Genomic DNA, 9,743 nt, shown 5'->3' on the forward strand with positions numbered 1-9,743 from the left:
CGCGGAGGGCAGCCCGGGGGATGCCGCCCCTGATGCTCCCTTCTCCCCCCGCCAGCAGCGCCCAGAGCTCCCCCCCGCTGCAGACAATGAGGATCTGGGTTCAACTGGCTAATCTGGGGGGACCGGGGGGCTGCAAACCTGCCCCATCTCGCTGTACAGAGCGAGACAATCCTGTATTATTAACGCCCGAGCGCTGTCCCTGGAAACTGAGGAGCTGTCAAAGCCAGCAGAGACGAGGGGACCCAAGTACGAGGAACCCTGCGCTCGCAGATAAAGGTGTTGCGTCTGTTCTGGGGGAGATATTGAAATTTTAATCTTTAGGGTCACGTGACTCATTAAATAATTAATGCAGATAGTCAGGAATGGATCTGTGGCCGTCAGACCTCACTAGGAGTGATTCTCTCAGAAGTGAAACTCAACTCCTTATTACTGGAGTTTGTTTTTCTTTCTTTCTTTCTCTTTTTTTTTTCCCTTAAAAAAAAAAACCCACCTGATTTATCTTGAAAGATTCTAAACTTCTTAAGCAAGCAGTAGGGTCTGTGTTGGTAAGTAGGTAGTGTGTATTTCTAGCTTGATGACTTTAATTGTTTGTGCTTGCTTTGTCTGCTGAGCATTTGCTTAACAAGTTTAATATTTAGAAATGTTAAATCTTTGTTTTAGCTGCCTTGTGGTCACATTACGGCTTTTGGTGATTAAGTGTTACCGAGGCAAACACATTTGATAATGTTCTAATTCACACTGTGGAAGGCTGGGTGCCACAGTGCAGGAGGACCTGCTTTGTTCAATTTTCCCGGCGTTAATAAATCACCGGCTCCTAATGCAGGGCCAAAAAAGCAATGGAAAGGCAATGAGCATTGTAAAGGAAAAGTCATGGGCGAATTTCTCTATGACTCATTAGTCTGAACGATTTATGTACGAACTTAAAGTGCCGCAATGAATATTAGAGTTTGGGATAACAACAAATTAAAAAAAAAAAAGTCATAGCGTTTCTAAAGTGCTTTATTGCTACTTAGCAACTCTTTCAAGAAGCAGCATAGTTTAAAGGACTGTGGCAGTGTAAAATATGGTGGCGCGACTTAATAGCTCCAAAATAAATAACAGAAAGTCGCTGGCACCATTTTCAAATACACGCTCCATATTTAACACGAGTGGGGCAACCCAGTCACGACACGCTTGATCGATGATTATTGCCGTTTGTAACATGACTATTGATTAGGGATCAAAACGGCTAAGGTATGAGTTTGAGCCTAAAATGCCGGGGGGTTCCCCCCGTGCTGGAGCCGAGTGGAGCGAAAGGTAGAGCTAAGAATAACCCCAGGCAGCAGCGCCCGGGCTCTGCGATTGCAGATTGAACTTCCCATTTTCTTTTGTGTTTGCCAGTAGATTTTAGCAGTCAGCGCTCTCAAATTTATGAGACGGCAATAAACAGCTTAGTAGGCTATTATTGCATGATTTTATGTAGACTGGAGTTCAACACCAAATTTAAAATTATTAGCGTAATTATGGAACTACTAAATTACCAAAGCAAAGCCTCTGCTCGAAAAGTTCTCCCAAGACAGACTTAATATTTCCAAGGCTCAGATGACACCCTTCTTCAAGAACTGTGTTATTTAATTATTAGCGTTTACATTTACTGACAATTTTAAGATGCGTTAGATGGCTTTTATTAGCGAGAATGAATACGGGGGGTACATTATTATATCTGACAAATTCATATGTAAACGTGATTCAGTAAGTGGCATGCGAATGATCTGACTATTGTCTTTTTGGATTGTGCAATACTGTTTATTTTAGGGGACGAGAAGCCGTCCAGTTTTTTCCCTCCTTCAATTGCTTCCAGTGTGTTTACAAAAAAAAAAAAAAAAAAAAAAAAAAAAAAAAGGCTTTGGGCCCGATCCCGCTTCAGTGAGGTCAATTGTTAGTCTCTTATTACGCTAGTGGTGGCAGGATCGGGCCCCGGCTAACCGTTTGAATAAGAGCCCAACCACAATACGCCCCGCATTTAAACTGGAACCCTTCCCGCGTTTTATTCAGCAGAGATGAACACGACGACTTGTGTTTAATGTCTGTTCTTGATTAAATGATCCTAAACAAAGGTTTCCCAGAGGAAAATAAAGCAGACATTCATGTAACAAGAGTTTGGAATGACAATATTTCCAAACACTTGGAGACAGAAGGCATAGCTGTCTACGGGAAAAAAAAAAAACCACAACAAAAACAACAAAAAAACCCCCCAACAAACAACCGCACACTGTTATTTCTCGGCTCCCCGCGCTCTTCACCCGCGTGGGAACCCACGCTCCGCACCGGGAGCCCGCGCCCGCTCCATCCCTGCCCGTCCCGCTCCGGGGCTCTCCCAGCGCACCCGGCGAACCCTGTGTTGCCTATGAAGGAGCAAAATACCTCCCCCCGCACTCCCCGGTAAGGCACTGTTTGTTGCTTGTTTACAGGGAGCCCCGAAAAAAAGCCGCTCGGCTGGGGCGGTGGAAGCCGGGAGCGCTTCAGCCCGACTCTGCGCAGCTGGAGGAGGTAAGAGCCGGGAAGCGGCCAGGCTGCCGGCCGCTGCTTTTGCGCCGATCGCAGCTGTAAGAAAGCCATTTGCCTAGTACCTGCATGCAGAACAAGCCTGCTGGAATGAGATTTTGTTGTTGTTGTGATAAATATTTAACCTGGCCGGATTTTTTGTTCTGGATTGGCTCTATTCATCTTCCGTGGGTGGTGAATGCGCGTGTCTGGGCAGACAAAGAAGTGTACGGGACCTGAGTGATCGCCATCCTTATAAAGGCATTGGGGACAGGAAGGATGCAAAGTCATTTGAAGAGCGAAAGGGGTTGAAAATTTCTTTGTCCATTCTTAGCTCCTTCCCAAATCAAAGGCGCAAGGCGAGGGGGAGAGGGTTGGAGCCATTTCGGTGTTGAATGGCTTATCGCGGCTTGTTTGTTTGCCTCCTCCTCGAGGAGTTCCGCGGCCAGTCCTGCAAATGTGGAGTGCATGTGGGGATGTTAGAAAACCTGATTTTTGCCGGAGTGCGTGCACCAGAATGGCTCGCAGATAAGTTTCGGGTATTTGTCCGTCCTGGCCTGCTTTGCACCGGGCGGAGGTCGGTGTTTGGTGGCCCAGAGTTGCTGGAGTCCTTGATGCTCTTGGTCCTTTGGCAGGAGAAATGTAATGCTTTTCATAGTGATCATTTTCTTATGCCGGCCGCCGAGAGGGGAGGATTACATAGAATCAGCTCAAATTCCTGCTAGATTTACCTGCTTATTTTTGGACGCTGATGTACAATTAGTATATTTTACTACCTTTTAAAAGCGGCCATAAATTAGAGGACTACAAGGGCTCTTTGTGTTGGCTTAATGGGCTGCTTAAATCTTAACTACCAAAAGGCGCTGCGAATGACTATTCGCGCTTGTGTTAGGGAATTAAAAGCGAAAATACGGTACGAAGGAACCTTCCTCCGGTGGCATGTACCCACAGCACAGCGTACAGAGATATTTGGGATTCCTAAACGGACCCAACGCTCGCAGACTCAGCTGACTCTGAGCAGAACTTCTCCCACAAGGGCACAGTCGATAGCTCTATTCTTTTTATCTGCTTGGAAATGATCAAAGACCAACTTTATCTCTATCAGACGCACAGATGTAGGTAAACAGCTCTGCGTCCCAGCAGATTTCAAATCTTTCGAGGAAGCGAGGAAATAAATACTCTTATATCGTACGGTGATTCCCATTTCGTCTCCACATGGGAATGGCAGGCTTACCTCTTAACAACTGGCATAAAAGTAGACTCGACCGACAGTAAAAATTTTAAATCTAATTATATTGAAGGTAACTTTAAATAGCATTAATGCTAAGAGTGGCTATTAATGCCAGAGCTGGCACAAAGGGTCTCTCTTAATGAAGGCACGTTATGAACTCAGATCTGTTTATTGTTACTGAGCCTGGAATTTCAGCTCAGCTCGAAGCCATGTGTATAAAGCACAGAAAAATCAGTAGCAGACCTACTGATAAACTCCACATTTTTCTGCTAAAAACCGTGTTTCAGGTCTCCAAATCATCGAGGTAATAAAACACAATGTTGAATGTCCAGGAACAACAACAAAGCAATATAAGGGGTGGTGGGGGAAATCTAGCATCTGTGACTAGCAAGATCATTTGAATTTGTATTTGAAAACTCGTAGTCACGATACTAGAGCAAAGAAAGCTTTCTCCAAAATCGGCGGAAGGGAATAATTTTCAGCTGCGATCCAGGGCAGCAGAAAGTTAGGCAGACTCCCCCTTCTGCCCCTCCAAGCACACCCTGTGGAAGGTACTCACACGTCAAGAAGTTACTTTTCTTAAGAATTAATTAGTTTCCCCACTACATACACGAAGTTAATTGTTAAACAGTAGTTTTAGCATTAACTTGACCATTAATACTAATAAAGATGTTCATAGAAACAGGGTTTTGAAGCCAATAGCCATGGCTAGCGTTAAGGCATTTAAGCTGACTTATGATTGTGATTTATTGCTTTTGTAGTTTCTAGTTGCTCAGGACTGTAACTTCTAAAGCCATCTTTCTGCTTTTGGCGCAAAGCAGTCGATAGCTTTTACAACAGCCCCAAGAAAGACTTGCTCTGCTTTTTTCAACATCTGCTCCATTCCCCATTAATTTCAGTTTCATTGTTGCAGAACTTCTCTGTGTGTTTCTTTTTGTGGGATCTAAACGCACCATATTTAAAAGAACCGTGAATCCATCTCGAGTAAATATCCACCTCGGTTTACGTTGAGTACGAGGGCTGTGGAGTTACCAGTCGTGCTGATAGTTACAGACTTGGGCATGTCGTGTGTGGCTAATGCTCTCCCTCTTTCAAAGGTATATAGCTTTTATTCCAGTTCTTAGTGAGGGATAATATATGTATACCCTGCTGCTAGCTTAGTCACTTCCATATGAAAAATTGCAAATTCTTCCTCTCTTGTAATGTCACGCTGACGCTGCTGCGATGTCCACTACTATACACTATTACTGACGGGTTTGAATTCCAGTGGCCCACTTCTACAATCCAAGCGAGAGTATATAAGGCTTGCCCGTAACACTAAAAATCGCCTTTAAAAAGAAATCTCCTTCCATTCTGTTCAATGCAGTGCAGGTGAAACAGTAAGAAGGGGTGTGCAGTTAGCTGAAAGTTTTCTCCGAGCTCATGGGGGATGGTGGAAAGATTTAGGCAAGCGTATAGACATCATGACGCAAAGTGCTGGAGTCACAGAACTGGACCAGGAACGCGTTAAAAGTGTGAACTATCTGATTTTCTTTGACTCCTTCCAGAAAAGTTATGTGAGTTGAGGGTTTCTTTTGTTTGTTTAGCTTATTGTGTCAATAGCACAAGTTAAACTATCTTGCAGGGAAGATGTGGGGTGTTCACACACAGGCGAAGCTGCCTGGCTCGGGGGCCGCATACAACTTTGCTCTTTTCTTTTTTTCTTGATTTTTTTTTCCCTTAGGCAGAGAGCTCCCCCTCCCCGATTTTTTTTTTTTTTTTCATCGTTAGAAACCTATAATTTTGTGCATCACTCAAACTAGCTGTATAGGAAATGCGTAAGCACAGGTTTAACAGCAAGGTCCCAAAAGGTTTTGCAAAATCCAGAGCCACGCCAGTGAAGGAAGGTGTATTCTTCATAGTATGTTACAAGGACAAAAATCAACTAGCCTCTTAGAAGAGACTCTTTTTTGCCTTTGTCAGGTAATTATAGGTCTTTTTAGTTTCTACAGGAGCCCTGATGTAGCGTGTGGGAGTTGAGCAAGCCCTGTACAATGGCAGGGTAGAGGCGGCTGGGGGTGGGGGGAAGGCTGGTAATCGTCCCATTTAGAAGGGGGCTGGAAATGATAGTATTAAGATTCGGGCTTTCTTCGGGGGTTGCAGAGGACATGCGACGTGGAGCAGAGTGGCGGGCCTGGGGAGCAAATGTCGGTTAATTAGGCTAAGTATCAAAGTGCAGCGCAGTCCCATATTATAAGAAGAATTCTTCTTACCTTCCAATGGGCTTTGTGCAAAGAAATATTGGTGTGGGAGGAAAAAGAATCAAACCAATCTCCCCCCCCCCCCTTTTCCCCCCCCCTCCCTTAAAACTCTTCTTTAACATATTGGGTTAAGGCTTTAAAAAGCAAAGGCTCGCGCTAAGAAACCCTGTTCCTTCAATGATTCCCTATTTCAAATAAAAGGATTTAAGTTGACGTATGACCACGTGAGCACATAATACAGCGCATTATTGTGGCATTTGGAGTGGAGACCCGGTCTGGCTCCGTCTGCGATTACGCTTTTCCAGTTTCTGTTCAGAGCAAGCACTGCTTTCTATTATTTTTTTTTTCCTCCTGCCCCCGTCACCGTCCCCGCAAGAGCTGGCCATTTCGCTGACAGCTTTCGTTCCTTATGGAAAGGTTATTGTCGAGCCGAGAGGACGAAATGCTTCGTTAGAAAGGATGGATTTTATTTTAAGGTATTTCCGTTGATTGTTCATTTATGTGGTGAGTTATTGCTGTTCGAGGCAAAGGTCAGTAGCAGAGGCTGGAGCGAGTGCGTGTGTGTGCGTGCGGGTGTGTGTGCACCCGGAGCCAGGCTGCTTCCCCCTTTGTTTCAATTTGCTGCGGTAAATATTCAACTCTCCCCTCGCAGCGAGCAGAGCAGGGAGAGTTTGCTGCTTTATTTATTTTTCTCCATAGAGATCCCACACCGCTGTTGATGGCCAGCTGCCTCAGCTCCAGCCCCTCGATTGCCGTCTTATCATTATTTATGATCGGCTAGAGATGGGAAGCCTCTTTTATTGTCGTGTTTGGATTTTTCCCCCTCAATTTTGTTTTATTATTTTATTTGTGTGTTGGTGCGTTTATTTATTTATGTATTTGGGGAAGTCGGAGAAAACGATGCGGGGGGGGGGGGATGCTCCTCGGGCGGGGTGGTGCTCGAGGGCGGTTGTTGTTTTATGGGTGTTTGTTCGGCCGCTGCCGCTCCGTAAATCGATGAGTACGCGATCGTGCTGCCATTTTATTTATGATGCTTTAGTGGTACTTTGTTTACCGTGCGCGGGGGGCTGCATGGGCGCTCAGCTCTGTGGCAAAGCTTCTCCTTCCCAAATGAGCCAAGGGGCTCCTCTTTATTTCTCCGCAGTGAGAAGGAGCTGAACCAAGAGCCAGCCATGGCTTCTAACAATAAATCAGCCTTGGAAACGTGTGGTTTTTTTCTCTCTCTCTGAACGGGGAGCTGGAAAGCGAGAATAAAAAGGGGAGGAGTGGAAATCGTCTTCTAGGATAAAATATACTAGTCCTAAATTCATATCCATACCGTCGTTTACATGAATAGATATATCCGTACGTATAAATATGTAAGTATTTGCATATACTTATAAATATGTGTGCGTAGCTATATAGAGAGAATGCGCTTTAAAAGACGAAAATGAAAGGTTACTTGGCTATCCAAGGAGGGCAAAATACTGTATAAAAGGACATTTCCGCGGCGTGTCCCGGCTTTGGGAAAGGTCGGAGCGCTGGGGCTCGCTTTCTTCCAGTTCGCTCCGCGCCTCTCGCCTATTCCTGCTGTACCATTTTTCGCCCCGTTACGGGGTGCTTGTAATTACTCATCTTCTAAGGGGTCAGAAAGAGAGGAAGAAAAGCGAACGATGACAAAAACTCCGCTGCAAACAAACAGAAAAATGGTTATTTCCACTCGGTGCTATTCGCGGCCGCTCTGCAGAGACCTGCAGGGCGGAGGTGTTGGGGCTGGTTTCTCCCTTTCCTGCTCTTTAAGTCGCCCTCAGAGCAGAACTGACCCAAAGAAACACTATTTCGCCTTCTCGCCATACTGAAGCACGTTGTCCTTTCTTAGACAGGAGAGAGAGGAGGAGAGCGGTTTCCCTCCCAGCTGTGTGTCTAAAAGCCAAGGTTGGCTTTGCCGTATTTTGAAATGGGCCAAAACGCGCCTCGAAAATAAAGTGCAAGCTTTAATTGCAGCTCAATTACTTGGCAGCGTTTCCTCTGATTTATGACCCAGTTCGGATGCATATTGACCCAGTTAAAACACTCATAAATAATACAGTCCTGCTTTAGAGCAAAAGAAAGCAAGAAGAGTTTTGGAGGAGAGGGGGATTTCGGTGAGTTGTGTAAATAACCTCAGTCTGCTGAGCAAATAGCAAAGAGTCCGTTGCCATTCTTTAGTGTTAGAGAATATAAACAATAATTCAGATTAACCACGGCTTGCTTCGATAGCCCAGTCCTTCTCTAAGGCAGCTGATATCCCCTCCTAACTCTCTAACGACTTGGACAGGCACCGCTTCCAGAATTGGTCCCCTTCTCCAGCAACTCCCCGCCTTGCCATTTCATCCCTAAGAGGTCCCCCCAAATCAGCCTTGAATTATGGTGCTGCCTGCTTCCATTTCGGAGCATCCAAGGACAAAGCGCTTTACAGGCATTATTTCGTTCGGAAACTAAGAGTAATTCCATGAAAGTGTTGGTGGGGGGTCCCACAGAGTGGGACCCTTCGGGAAGAAAAGACAGCTCATTTCTGACCCGGGAATCGGTCCCAAACGCTGCCGGTCCCTCCCCGAGCTGAGCCCTATCGCTCTCCGCGGAATGGAGCAGAAAGAAAATATTCGGCCTCTGGGAGGGAAAGACAGATAAAAGCAGCGGGGATCTGTGCGTTGGGACAATTATCCCGACATCATAGGAGACATTAAAAAAAAAAAAATCTTCTCATGTTTAAAATGACCTCTTTGGGGAGAGAGGGGGCGTGAGGAAACGGGGCTAATAGGCGAAATCTCGCAAAATGCTCTTTGCAGGCAGTAAGACCAATGGAGAAAACACTTCACTATTCCTATGAACCACTTCGGTTCTCACGATTAAAGTCCCTTGCAAATCCCTTCGGTTTTCAAAAGACGCCCTCCCCCCCTCCCCGTCCCCGCTCTTAAATACAGACATGTAGTCAGAATATCCCGCTGGCGATCGCTCCAAAGTTTAAACGCGCTCCTAGGCAAAGATCGCCCAGGCTTTCGGCAGGGCTCCCCAAACCGGCAGGCTCCCCGGCGTCCGCAGGTTTCTGCAGTCCCCAGCTCTCTCTCCCTTGCCAAATCCTCCTCTCCAGTCCGGGGGGCTCCGTCGGGGCGCAGCGCTGCCTCTCGCTATTTGGTCGGGCAAGAGGGCGAATGGCAGATCAGCAGTTTCAGAAGAAAGTGTGGGGTTGATTATTGACTAAAAAGACTTTTTTCTTCCGCTGCAACATTCAAGGGATTGTTTGAAGCAAAACGCATACGCGGGATTTTTGCCTCTCCTCTCCTCCTACGCTGCCCGCTTCCCCTTTCATGTGGTGCCTTCTCACTTATGCCATAAGGAGCAAGTGTTTTCTGTTTTAGTGCTCTGTTTACAGCTTTGGTGCATGAAGTCATAAATCTTGCATAGCCATAAATGACAAAAACCATTGGTATGCGTAAGAGGCCACCCCAGCCTTATACTGCTTTTTATTTCTCGCTTCCCCCTCGCTTTGTTTGTCCTTTAAGATGACGCCGGGCTCCCTCGTGCTTTAAACGGACTAGTTATATTTTTAATGCCTTAATTAACGAAGTAACGTCAAATTTACACCTAGGCATTATTCGGAGCCTCCGCTTAATGCACGGAGCCCGTAGTCCAGCTACCGTCTGCCAGGGGGACAGGGGCTGCAACTTTATTTAAGTTCTCGTTTGCACGGTCGCTGCCGTGTTTCTGTGGCAGGGGGATGGGGGAAACAC

General features: G+C 46.0%; 1 protein-coding gene across 2 annotated transcripts in view; it reads left to right on the plus strand.

Annotated features, from left to right (window-relative positions):
- Window positions 1-2,448: 2,448 nt before the first annotated feature.
- Window positions 2,449-9,743, plus strand: part of HOXA3 (homeobox A3) — a 14,176-nt gene continuing 6,881 nt past the window's right edge. Inside the window, exon 1 of one of the 2 annotated variants that reach the window (XM_009282025.2) lies at window positions 2,449-2,529. The gene's annotated coding sequence lies outside the window, so the exon portion shown is untranslated. Of the gene's footprint in view, window positions 2,530-6,369; window positions 6,471-9,743 lie in introns of those variants that run through there. The other variant, XM_009282027.2, reaches the window with a different exon arrangement.

This window comes from Aptenodytes forsteri, unplaced genomic scaffold, assembly GCF_000699145.1.
Source record: "Aptenodytes forsteri isolate BGI_AS27 unplaced genomic scaffold, ASM69914v1 Scaffold164, whole genome shotgun sequence".
NCBI lineage: Eukaryota > Metazoa > Chordata > Aves > Sphenisciformes > Spheniscidae > Aptenodytes > Aptenodytes forsteri.